We start from the raw sequence: 13,904 nt of genomic DNA on the forward strand, positions 1-13,904 counted from the left end.
ATACAGTATATAGTATTGTACAAACCAGATACATAAATAAAGAAGATTAAGACAGTGAATTCTGAAAAAAAAACAGACAACATAATTGATGGTCTCGCACACACACACACACAGGTTACATGAGCATCTTGACAGAGAAGTAAATTGAGAGAAGGGTAATAAAGTCAAGTAGAGCTAAAAGCCTTCCTGAACAGATGAGTTTTGAGTTGTTTTTTAAAACAATTCATGGAGTCAGCTGACCTGATTAATTTCGATAGGTCATTCCAGAGTCTGGGCGCTATACAGCTGAAGGCCCTGTCACCCATGGAGTGTAGATTAGTGTGGGGTACAACAAGATTGCCAGAATCAGAGGACCTTAGTGGGCAGGCAGGCACATAGTGATGGAGAAGGTCACTGATGTAGTTTGGCGCGAGGTTATTTAAGGCTTTGTAGGTTATTAGTAGGATTTTATATTCGATTCTGTAAGACACAGGGAGCCAGTGAAGATGGAGCAGGATGGGTGTGATGTGCTCGCTGCTGCTGGTTCGAGTAAGGACTCTTGCAGCTGAGTTTTGAATAAGCTGGAGCTGTGATATAAGATTAGATGCATGTCTGCTGTACAATTCAAACTTGAGGCAAATCTTCTTTGTGTCATAGTGTCGCCATTCCATTTAAGCCACTTTTAATAACATTTACAACGTGTATGTCAGAAGGTTGAGACCTGTGGCTTCAATACATATCACTGTTGGGTTTCTCTCATTAATTTGGGTAAGTAGCTACTGATGTTACTTTACTGTTTAGTTAAAAACAGAAACGCTGATGGGTGTGAAACTGGAGCAGTTCCTCTTGGCTTGCGAGGGGTCCAGGATGCAGCTAGACCCTTCTCTACTGACTTGAACCAAAGTGGGCCATCACACAAATCAATCAGAATCAGAACTTACTTTATTGGCCAAGTACATTATTGTGTACTTAATGTGAATTTTCTTGGTAGTATTGGTGCAACATAAAACGCCAACATCTTCTCTCTATATATAAAATCCTAAGCCTAAAAGTGCAACAATTTTGTGCAACAATTCTATGTGACGTTTTTATGACACGTTTTTTGTCATGCTTTAAATCTGGCTTATTTTAAAACCTACATATATATGTTTGGTATCATTCTTTTCAGTATTTATTGAACTTTAATGTGATGTTGTAAGATTTTCAGATTTTTCATCTGTTTTTAAATTATAAACTAAAAAATATCAAGAACTCATGTCCCGCGAGACGAGACTTTGTACCAAGAGATTTAACCACGCCCAGGGCCAGAAATAAAAGATAAAGAGTAGGACAGCTGCTGTACAGGCTTTTAAATGTTCAAAGCGCTGTGTGAGATGCAGATCACGTGATCGAGCAAATAGGAGGTAAAAAAAAAAAACTATTTGTTTCCCATTGTATCACCATTTAAGAGGAGATTTCCAAGGAGCGACCGCGCCTCCTTGGGCTACGTTCAGCCCCACGAGTAGCAGAGATATGAAGTGGCTGGTGCGTAGCGCAGGCTGGTGGGGTTGGCAAGAATATAAAAGATAAAATCTAAATAATAAAATATGATGCAGCATACAAGGCCAATCAAAATATAAAGAAATAAAGTGGGATTTAAGAAGTCCAGGTAGTCTAGTGTGCAGTCATATATAGATACTGAGTACAAGCTCTGACCTGATGAGCCAGAATAACTGCATGTGGCAAAAAACTATCTAGAGGACATGTTGTTTTATCTTCCACTGTACAAAAGTGTTTGCCAGAGGGAAGTCTTTGGAACAGGTGATGCCAGGTCCCCACTTCTAGTGCCCTACTGTCCAACGCAGCCAGATTTTATTTATTCTACAATGGCAGACTGAGCGGTCTTTATAAAGACAGTGGCTGAAATCCATGAGGAAATGACTGACTTACAGCTTACAGTCTAGCGATGTAGCAGAAAAGACTGAACAGTTTGGTAGCTTCATACGATTGGGTGCCTGTGCATCACGTCAAGATTGTGGATATTATTAATTACTTTGCAACCAAAAAATTAATGTAGTAAGACCTCTTATTTACTTTGTTCTACATAACATTATAAGACTATTTGTTTGCATTTGGTTTTCAGTGTTAACAAAACGTGAGATCATAATCATGCACACTAATAATTCAAGATGCAAAAGTTTTTATTTGTCTTGTGCACAGATCTACACAGAAAACTTTTACTCGATCTAGCAATTTAGATACACAAAGCAGTACAGGTCTCTCATATACAATACGAAAAAAAAAGTGTAAGACAATACAAATACAAAACAGAACACTTCCGTGACTTGGCAGTTTGTTGATGGCTGAATGTGTGTGCTAATGTACACTTTACTTATTCTAACCGTAATGCATATTATTTAGAAGATGGACTGCAGAGGGGTAAATACTGTTTTTGAGCTGGGAGATGCTAGCATTGGTACCAATGGGCTGACCCCAGTTTGAAAAGCAGACTGTGCCCAGGGTGAGGAGGGTCACAAAGAATTGCTTCAGTCCTATTTTGGCAGAATTTGGTATGTATGGCCCCTATTGTGAGAAGGTAATAGTAATGTTTTGCATCTGGTCTGTAATGACACAAATACACAATAATATTCTGTTAGCAACAGTGTTGTTAAATGGTTTAACACATCATTTGGCTGAGAATGGTCCCATTAGTACTGTTCTGTTAAGGGCTCTGGCATGTAGAACTGTGCCCCTGGTTATAAAAATACTGAGAATGTGCTCGATTTTAGTATCAACCATGATGGATCCTCCACTTGGAATCAAACCCTAGTGTGTTACAACATGAGTGGTGTGCTGGCACTGTCACGTCATCGATCCGGCACATACTGAGTTTGAAGGTCTATGTCTGGAATTACTTACATGTTCTCCCTGTGCCTGCATGAGTGGGATTTCTCCCAGATACTTCTGTTTCCCTCCTACATTCAAGAAAGGTTAATTAATTGGCAGTTTCAAACTGACCCATGTGAGTGTGTTGCAATTCCAGTAGCAACATTACATTGGCAGAATGCCAGTGTAAACTACATACTGTATATTTAAGTGCAAGTAATAAGAACAAAATGTCCTCTTACCTGAAATGAACAGCATTGCTTACACTAATAAGTCTTTCAATTTTTATTAGATATACGTTTGAGAGTAAATGTTTATGTGCTCTTTAGCAATTTGTAGTTTTCTGCACAGATGGCTCTTTAAAAGGCACTTGATTTTGAATGAAGTCATAATATGTCTGATTAAACAAATGGCACATAAAAATATATACATTTTTAAATAACTTTGTGTGCAATACTAGTTCTACAGCTACTGCACTTAGGCCCCTGTACTTGAGGGCCAGACCTGCAGAACGTTAAGGAAGTAGAGTGTCAGTAAAAAGTAGTTGGAAGCTTTCCTGTTTTATTGATATACATACAGCATTGAGTCACAATGAATTTATATTTGGTTTTTTTTACATTGATCAACAGAAAGAGAACCCTTAATGTGAAAGTAAAAGCAACAAACTGGTCTAAATTACTTTCAAATATAAAACACAAAATAATGTCATAAGAATTCAGCCTCTTTAATATGACACACCTAAATTATCAGTGGAGAAGAAATTTTGCTTTTATACAAGTCCCAGAATTAGTTCAATAGAGATCACCTTTCTGGGGTTTCAATTATTTGTAGTACAAATGCCCCTGAAAGTGGCAGGTCCAACTTGGGGTATGTCAGTATGGTGGTCTAACTTACACAATGAAGATAAATAGAACATGCTAAACAGGGCCAGTGTCCTGACGATTTGTGCTGCCATGTCAAAATATGCTACACATACATGTATTTACACGTTTAAAAGTCAAAATGTCCAAATAAACATACATTTTTTTTATTGTATTATGACCATCAGCCAAAGTTTTTTTTTTCTCAGGTTGCAAAAACCAATCACAACAGTACTTGACAAAAAAAAAAAAACATTAAAATGGGAAAGACATTTGGATCGAGGCATTGGATATGTTTGCTCCTAATAGCGTTAGTCACAAATGATAATTTAAGTAAGATCTGTTTTAATTTATTTTATTTACTTAAGTAACTTATTTATTAACTCGTGTTTTAGATTAAATGTATACTGTGCATCAGAGCCGGGCCTAGTGGTATTCTCACCTGAGGCAGGAGGATAAATTTGCGCCCCTATGTATATAGTTCTTTATTACTAATAAGCATTAAATAAAAATAAATAATTCATGATTTTGAGAACAAAATTAATTTATTAGTTATTTAATAAAAAATCACAGAAGTCAGTAATAGTACTATAGTAAAAGGAACATAAAATTGCACATATTACAAATAAACTCACACCAACCTTAACAAAAGAAAAGCATAATAAGCATTACACATAAGATGAATTAGAATATTACAATTTTTTCTGTAATTTAATTTAATAATAGAGACAAAATAATATCAATAATACTTTGTACAAAACAAAATTTAATATAATTACAATGAATAAATAATTAAATAAATGCCCAATATGAAATCTTTTTTTAAAGTTTTACTTTTTTGACATATTTGGCCATTATTCCAGAGCAAGTGATGATCTTAAATATGTTTTGATAATTTTTAGTTTACTAAAGCTTCTTTCACCAGAAGCTACAGTAACAGGTAGTGTTTGGAATATTCTCAATCTTCTTCTTCTTCTTTCGGCTGCTCCCATTAGGGGTCGCCACAGCGAATCATCTTCTTCCATATCTTTCTGTCCTCTGCATCTTGTTCTATTACACCCATCACCTGCATGTCCTCTCTCACCACATCCATAAACCTTCTTTAAGGGCTCGTTTATACTTCATGCTCAGAACGCGTACGTGCCTACATCATGGCTGCCATGCGTTCCCAGCGTTCATTTGACGCGTCCTCTGAGGAGGTCCTCTGAAATTAACGTGACGCATGTGCAAGTTGCAGTACCAGCAAAAAGTCGGGGGGCGCAGTGTGATAAAAGTTGGAATGTGACGTCAGAGTCTCTGGTTACTATCTACATGTGACAGAAAGCCACTTTGCAGATCTTACGAGATTGATGTGCGTGCTTCGATGTTTGATGAATAGTTCGATGTGGTGAACCAAAATGCCAACATACAAATGCATTCGTGGTGCTTTTATATTCAAGCATCGCATATTCCCGATCGTAATGATACGATACATTTTAAAAGTCTCACATACCGTCTTCTGTGCCGTCTTTTTTTTCTGGCTCCTCCTCCGAACCTGACAGCAATGGCAAACAGCAATAGATCGCCACACAGAACACATTAAATGTATGATATTCCAACTCTCTGCACATTTTGAATCCTAAGATTTATACTCAGAGGTGGGTAGTAACGAGTTACATTTACTCCGTTACATTTACTTGAGTAACTTTTTTAAAAAATTGTACTTCTAAGAGTAGTTTTACTGAACCATACTTTTTACTTTTACTTGAGTACATTTGTGAGGAAGAAACGCTACTCTTACTCCGCTACATTGGGCAACACTCGAATCGTTACTTTTTCCATTAGATACGCTATATTTTTGCCAGAGAGAAGCCACCAGTGGATCTACTGCATGACTGTTTCACCAATCAGACGTAGCAACAATAATCACAAGACTCTGTTTCACAAATCAGATGTAGCCATGCACATGTCCCGTGGTCACGTGACCACTCCTCACAGACAGAGGACAGGGAAAGAAAGAATACAAGTCGAGCCTCGGTTTGTGAGCATAATTCGTTCCGGAAACGTGCTCGCAATCCAAAGCACTCATATATCAAAGCAAATTTCCCCATAAGAAATAATGGAAACTCAGATGATTCGTTCCACAACCCAAAACTATTCATATAAAAATGATTAATACAAAATATAAAGTAAAAATACATAAAACAAATTAACCTGCACTTTACCTTTAAAAGAATCATGGCTGGTGTGAGTGAGTTTCTAAACTCTTGTGGGATTTCACCCAACGGGACGACACGCAGAAGAGTGTCCTGAAGCAACCGCAGGCACCCAGTGCTGTAGCAGTTTGCCGTAAAAGCAAATCCGAAAAGATCACTGTCAAGCTATAAGCACCTGCCATTGATGGGTGATACTTAGAAAATTATACATGCGCAGGGCACTGTATTACTTGGCCACTAACCTGGCCATGACGCTGCCTGACTGCTGTGTCTGTGTATAGTAGAGTGGCAGATCCCGCTACAATAAATAACCGCGCTGTTCCTGTTTCAAGCTGAATAAAGATGGTGTCACTGATGTATTGAGACTTCGTGTTTTGGGGTGCAAGACGGGGACTCACACATCACAGCACACGCATGTGGTCACAATGCTGTAGTAAACAGTATACACTCATACGGATGTTGGCTATATGAGTGAGGCACGCCAACTGACAATTCCACAATCCCGTAGTGAGAGAGAAAAGAACCATCAGCTCAGTTTTGATCACGTGACGCTCGGCAGACAAAGCGTATAACTGGACTACTCGTATTGCAAGACCTTTATCAAGCCAAAATTTATTAAAAATTTTAGCTCGTCTTGCAAAACACTCGCAAACCAACTTACTCGCAATCAAAGGTTCCACTTGTACATGAAAAATGAGAGCCAACTCCTGCTGAAGCTTAACCATCACTTCACTGAGTGAAGAACAAGCACATTTTAACCAAACATGCACAGACACAAACAGTCAAAGTAAAGTGGGACTTGTTGTACGTGCACAAACTGCCTTGTTCTAATGTTATTTTCTATCAGCTGTGCTATTTGGAGGGCAAGTGAATATGCAGTATTATACTGTCAGTGTACAGTCAGTATATCTTGTCACTGTAAGTAGTTTGCACTGTTCAAACATACATGTTATCTACTGTAGGTATTGGCTTCAAAAGCTTTGTTGTGAAAAACTGAGATTTGGAACTTTGTGTTATTTGTGCATCTTTATTTTGTAAAGATGTTATTTATTTTTAGTCATTTTTTATTTTATTATTTGGAAATAGCAGAATTTGCACATTATATTTTTGTCTGTCTTATTACAACATTTCTAAAAAATAAATAATTTATTATGATCAAACAGTTACTCAGTACTTGAGTGGTCTTTTCACCAAATACTTTTTTACCTTACTTGAGTAATTTTTTGGATGACTACTTTTTACTTGTACTTGAGTAATAGTATTTTGAAGTAACGCTACTCTTACTTGAGTACAATTTTTGGCTACTCTACCCACCTCTGTTTATACCTGATATCACTTTCATGATGAAACGTATTGAAGTATGTATGTTACATTTTACAGAAAAATTGTTAATTTCGTTTAAATAATAAATACTGTTAATAATTACACACATGAGGGTGACACAGTGGCAGAGCGGTAGCACTGCTGTCTCGCAGGGAGTCACGTCGCTGTTATTCTCTGCCTGGAATTTGCATGTTTTCCTTCTGGGTTTCCACAGTGTGCTCCCGTTTCCTTCCAAAGATATGCAGATTTGATGACACTAAAATTACGCTTGTGTGTATGTGACCTCCCAATAATATCCAACTTGCGATGAACTGATGCCGGTCCAGGGATTGTTTCACCCTCATGCCCAATGCTTGCTGGAATGGACAATCCCTGGATTGGTGGATATAATCATTAAACATCCTTTTCAGAGATATTGCGGTGAGGTGTCACCGGAATTTAATCTGTGTTCCAGGCAATTTACAACACTGCGAAGCCAAACCTGTTCTCACCGTGATGATATCTCACACTGCCACCTGGTGGATTCTTCCAGATTTACGTAAAGTACGCGCACAAGTATAAACAGTACAACGCTTGCATAGCAGGAGCGTCTGCTGCAGCATGCGTCGCATGAAGTATAAACCTAAGGCTTTAGGCCTTCCTCTTTTCCTCTTCCCTGGAAGCTCTATCCTTAGCATCCTTCTCCCAATATACTCAACATCTCTCCTCTGCACATATTCTCAATGCAACTTCTAAATTTGGATAGGACTGAACTAAACTATATTCATGAATCATTTTTAAAAGATCTAAACTTGTAGCTGCTTTAAGGTCTGGAATTAGCGTCATTGCCTGATTTTTGAAACTGATTATTTCTGAGAAGAATTCTACAGAATGTACAGTGGTGTGAAAAACTATTTGCCCCCTTCCTGATTTCTTATTCTTTTGCATGTTTGTCACACAAAATGTTTCTGATCATCAAACACATTTAACCATTAGTCAAATATAACACAAGTAAACACAAAATGCAGTTTGTAAATGGTGGTTTTTATTATTTAGGGAGAAAAAAAATCCAAACCTACATGGCCCTGTGTGAAAAAGTAATTGCCCCCTGAACCTAATAACTGGTTGGGCCACCCTTAGCAGCAATAACTGCAATCAAACGTTTGCGATAACTTGCAATGAGTCTATTACAGCGCTCTGGAGGAATTTTGGCCCACTCATCTTTGCAAAATTGTTGTAATTCAGCTTTATTTGAGGGTTTTCTAGCATGAACCGCCTTTTTAAGGTCATGCCATAGCATCTCAATTGGATTCAGGTCAGGACTTTGACTAGGCCACTCCAAAGTCTTCATTTTGTTTTTCTTCAGCCATTCAGAGGTGGATTTGCTGGTGTGTTTTGGGTCATTGTCCTGCTGCAGCACCCAAGATCGCTTCAGCTTGAGTTGACGAACAGATGGCCGGACATTCTCCTTCAGGATTTTTTGGTAGACAGTAGAATTCATGGTTCCATCTATCACAGCAAGCCTTCCAGGTCCTGAAGCAGCAAAACAACCCCAGACCATCACACTACCACCACCATATTTTACTGTTGGCATGATGTTCTTTTTCTGAAATGCTGTGTTCCTTTTACGCCAGATGTAACGGGACATTTGCCTTCCAAAAAGTTCAACTTTTGTCTCATCAGTCCACAAGGTATTTTCCCAAAAGTCTTGGCAATCATTGAGATGTTTCTTAGCAAAATTGAGACGAGCCCTAATGTTCTTTTTGCTTAACAGTGGTTTGCGTCTTGGAAATCTGCCATGCAGGCCGTTTTTGCCCAGTCTCTTTCTTATGGTGGAGTCGTGAACACTGACCTTAATTGAGGCAAGTGAGGCCTGCAGTTCTTTAGACGTTGTCCTGGGGTCTTTTGTGACCTCTCGGATGAGTCGTCTCTGCGCTCTTGGGGTAATTTTGGTCGGCCGGCCACTCCTGGGAAGGTTCACCACTGTTCCATGTTTTTGCCATTTGTGGATAATGGCTCTCACTGTGGTTCGCTGGAGTCCCAAAGCTTTAGAAATGGCTTTATAACCTTTACCAGACTGATAGATCTCAATTACTTCTGTTCTCATTTGTTCCTGAATTTCTTTGGATCTTGGCATGATGTCTAGCTTTTGAGGTGCTTTTGGTCTACTTCTCTGTGTCAGGCAGCTCCTATTTAAGTGATTTCTTGATTGAAACAGGTGTGGCAGTAATCAGGCCTGGGGGTGGCTACGGAAATTGAACTCAGGTGTGATACACCACAGTTAGGTTATTTTTTAACAAGGGGGCAATTACTTTTTCACACAGGGCCATGTAGGTTTGGATTTTTTTTCTCCCTAAATAATAAAAACCATCATTTAAAAACTGCATTTTGTGTTTACTTGTGTTATATTTGACTAATGGTTAAATGTGTTTGATGATCAGAAACATTTTGTGTGACAAACATGCAAAAGAATAAGAAATCAGGAAGGGGGCAAATAGTTTTTCACACCACTGTATATCGTTTGGATATTTAAGGGATATATCACAAGCTGCTTTTTATTCTGTATCCATCGACTTTAATTTTTCACCTGTTAAAAATTCAAAATCAGACAAATCCCATATAGTTTTTCATATCTCCATCTAAGTTGTGATATTAAAATATCTATTACTCCTTATATCATACGAGGAAACGAGTGTACCGAGCGAGAGCGTCCAATGCAAATCATCAGTTTGCTTAAGGTATTTGACGAATATTGCAACATACATTTGGCTTTTTTCTTTTTTTCTTTTGCAATTTATTAATTTTCAATTTTCATCAATTTGACGCCCTTTCCCATTGTTCACCCAAGGCAAGTGCCTTGTCCTGGCCCTGCTGTGCATGCACAGAACAGCTTTGGCACACATGTGGATAGGTTGCCTGCTTGGACAGAACACCGGTGCGTTACAAGATACCTAATCCTGAGGCAAGGTTCATTTTCGCCACCCATTCCCCATCCCATTACACCATGACATTGGCAGGCATCAGGCGATGCACTTTATTCAAATACAATACACATATTTCTTATACAGGCTTTGCAACACAATGCATTCTGTGGACATGGGACAAAAATAAAAATAATATCCATTAACTATAAAACAAATCAGAAATTAGGCATTAAAAAGAATACAAATGCATAATATAAAACTGAATGAAATTGAACTTCAGCGGTGTCGCTCCCTCTGCCCCCTTCTTGCAAGTTAAAAATCACATGCCATTTTAACTAAATACCACGCGGTGTGAACTGAGACCTCTAAAAGACATTGTGACTGACACCACAGCTTACTTAGCCTTTAAGCTTTTTCATCGACAAAATATGTTATGTATAACTGAAACATGTACATACAAAAACATCAGCATAAATACAGTAGGAAAAGGCATATTCTGTACGTCTAGCGTCCATTGCTGTACCGATGCAGATTTACTATACGTGCCGATCATGTGACATGTTTTGAAACAGTCACAACGGCACCCAAGCACTGTTTAAGCAGATGTCGAAATAATTTTTTAGTAATATTTTTTCCGTTGCCGGCGCATGACGGGGTAGAATGGGAGTGCCTGACCCAAAAGATCGACACCATCCACTGTGTTATTTCTAACTTACCACATCACCAGGCATACTGACATGCACATGTCCAATTGTAAGAACATTCGCCTTTGCTGCATTTTGAGCAACAGTTAGGATGCAGACGTGTTTCTTGTCCTTCCACTCGATCGCAATCATTCTGCCATCTGCCACACAGCTGCTGCACTGCACGGTTTGACCAGTTCACGTGACTGGAGTCTGCATTCACATCACAGCCATTTGCTCCTGTGGTGCCGCAAGCGTCAGGTTTCCTCTGAAGTAAAATCTCAGGCAGTTCATGTGAGGAACACAAACTGGCCATTGCAGGGTTGGCCAACTCCAATCCTGGAGAGCCACAGTGGTTACAGGTTTTCTTTCTATTTTCTTACTTAGTGACTACTTTTGGCTACTGATTAACTTCATTTAATTTATTTGCTAATTAAGACTCAGACACTTTAAATCAGGGCTGAGCAACATCAGTCCTGGAGGGCCGCAGTGGCTTCTGGTTTTTGTTCCAACCCAATTACTTCTTGAGAATGAACTTCATTCATTGCTGCCGAAGCAGTTATTGCTGAAGTGACATTTTTCTGCTTCATTAATTGTCTGGCTTTTTAAGATTTTGAACCTTTCATTGCTCGTTTTAGTCTTAAACAGCTGTGTTAATTGTTGTCGCTGCTCCTTATTAGCAATAAGATGCAAATGACAAAGAAACCAGTTCTCCATCTAGCTTGTCTCCATTTCCACCCGTCTGTATTCATCATTAGCTATTTGGTTTAATTACATACTCAGAAGGAAACTGAAGAGAATGTGAAGAACTGAAAATTGCTCATCTGCTTTAGGCTTCAAATCATTTGAATGATACAAGTATCATTAGAAAGTTGGGAAAAAATCTATGATAAGAGAATGAACTAACATGGTAGAGTTAAAACACTAACAAGCCATGAAATTAAATAAGACCTGTTATTGGTGAGGATTGGCTTAACCCAGCCACAGGGGATGCACACACCAGTGTGTTTCTTAGTGCCGGTCCCAAGCCCGGATAAATGGGAAGGGTTACGTCAGGAAGGGCATCTGGTGTAAAATTTTGTCAGATCTTACATGCGGACAATAAGACAGATTTTCATACCGGATCGGTCGAGCCCTAGGTTAACAGTGACCTCCACCAGTACTGTTAGCCAACAGAGTACTGGCGGAAACTGGGCTACTGTTGGCCGAAGAAGGAGAAGAAGAGGGGGGAGACGTGTCCAGAGGAAAGAGGAGAGGAAGAAGGTAAAGAGAGTGGATCTGAGGGTAGGAACTTTGAATGTTGGCAGTATGACTGTGTCAGGAGTAATTTGTTATCAGCAAAAGTGAAAAGGAAGGCCTACAGGACGGTAGTGACACCTGCTATGTTATATGGGTTGGAGACGGTGGCACTGACCAGAAAGCAGGAGACACAGCTGGAGGTAGCAGAGTTAAAGATGTTAAGATTTGCACTGGGTGTGACAAGGATGGACAGGATTAGAAATGAGTATATTAGAGGGTCAGCTCAATTTGGACGGTTTGGAGACAAAGTCAGAGAGGCGAGATTGCATTGATTTGGACATGTGCAGAGGAGAGATGCTGGGTATATTGGGAGAAGGATCATAAGGATAGAGCTGCCAGGGAAGAGGAGAAGAGAAAGGCCTAAGAGAAGATTTATGGATGTGATGAGTGAGGACATGAAGGTGGTGGGTGTGACAGAACAAGATGTAGAGGACAGGAAGATATGAAACAAGATGATCCACTGTGGCGACCCCTAATAGTACCAGCCAAAAGAAGAAGAAGAAGATCAGTGAGGATTGGCTTCTAGTTAAGCAGCTTTATTGGAATAAAAACCTGCAGCCACTGCAGCCAGGACTAGAGTTGGCCTTAGTAAGCTCAGTCAAGCAAAGGGTCTTCCAGTGACTGCACAGATGATGTGTTTGACTTTTTCACGGTCACTGGAGGTGAGCTTGCCATCTTGGAGAGAGGGGGTGTTTGAAGACAATAAAACCAGTTGCTGTTGGAAAAGTCAAACCATTTTTCAAAGTATCAATTAATGCAGTGAATTCTTTCTATGACTTTCCTACTTCAGCTGCAGAGAGACGCTGCAGCATTATTTCTGATAGGTATCCATAGTATTGGACATCTTGCCTCAGTTTATTTCTAAAGGAATGCATAATGCAGCGGTTCACAAACTGTGGGGCATGCCCCCTAACAAAAAAGGGGGTGTGCAGATGTGAAAAAAAGAAAACAAGAATCAAAAATATGAAAAATATTGAAACCAAAACAAATTAGCTTAAACTACATTCTGATACTAGAAAAATACATATAGAGTTAGATAAATATTGATAAAAGTTAAGTAGGTATAATAAAATATGCATCTATGATATATCCATCCATCCATTTTCCAACCCGCTGAATCCTAATTACAGGGTCACGGGGGTCTGCTGGAGCCAATCCCAGCCAGCACAGGGCACAAGGCAGGAACCAATCCTGGGCAGGGTGCCAACCCACCGCAGGACACACACAAACACACCCACACACCGATATATGATTAATTAAAAAAGAACAAATTGGTATTCGTGGGCTCCTTTCAAAAAAACGTTAGGGCGGCGCAATCAAAACTGTTATGAAAACTCGGGTCGCAAATACTTAAAGGTTGAGAAACGCTGGCATAATGGAATACAACTCTACAAAGGTAGTAGCATCAGGGCTGACCCAAGGTATAGGTGAGCTAGGCAACCAGGTAACACTCCAGAAATTTAGAGGTGCCAAAAACAGGGCAGAGGGCACTACTTTAACATAATAAAAACAAAAATAAATTTAGACAATAAATCAAATTCTAATATGTAATATTTTCTGTGCAAATATCTATATTTTTATTTTTAACAGTGCTAACATCTAAAATAAAATAAAATTTGTTATTAAGTGCCCTTACCTGATCAATAATCTTCTTCTCCCTCCCTCAAAAAAAACTGTCATTTTCCCCGGTCATTTAAAAATAATATAAAAAAAAAAGTATTCAGGCTCTGTATAATCATTTTTCAAATTGGAGAGAGGGGGTTAGAGCATTACGTGTTCTGTATTATTATGTTTTCA

The 13,904-nt window shown here is 39.0% G+C and overlaps 1 protein-coding gene across 4 annotated transcripts in view; it reads right to left on the reverse strand.

Moving 5' to 3' along the window:
* LOC114643692 (ly6/PLAUR domain-containing protein 2-like) overlaps positions 1–13,904 on the reverse strand; it is a 201,288-nt gene that overhangs the window by 120,807 nt on the left and 66,577 nt on the right. The window lies entirely within an intron of this gene.

The sequence above is a fragment of the Erpetoichthys calabaricus genome, chromosome 13, assembly GCF_900747795.2.
Source record: "Erpetoichthys calabaricus chromosome 13, fErpCal1.3, whole genome shotgun sequence".
In the NCBI taxonomy this organism is placed as follows: domain Eukaryota; kingdom Metazoa; phylum Chordata; class Cladistia; order Polypteriformes; family Polypteridae; genus Erpetoichthys; species Erpetoichthys calabaricus.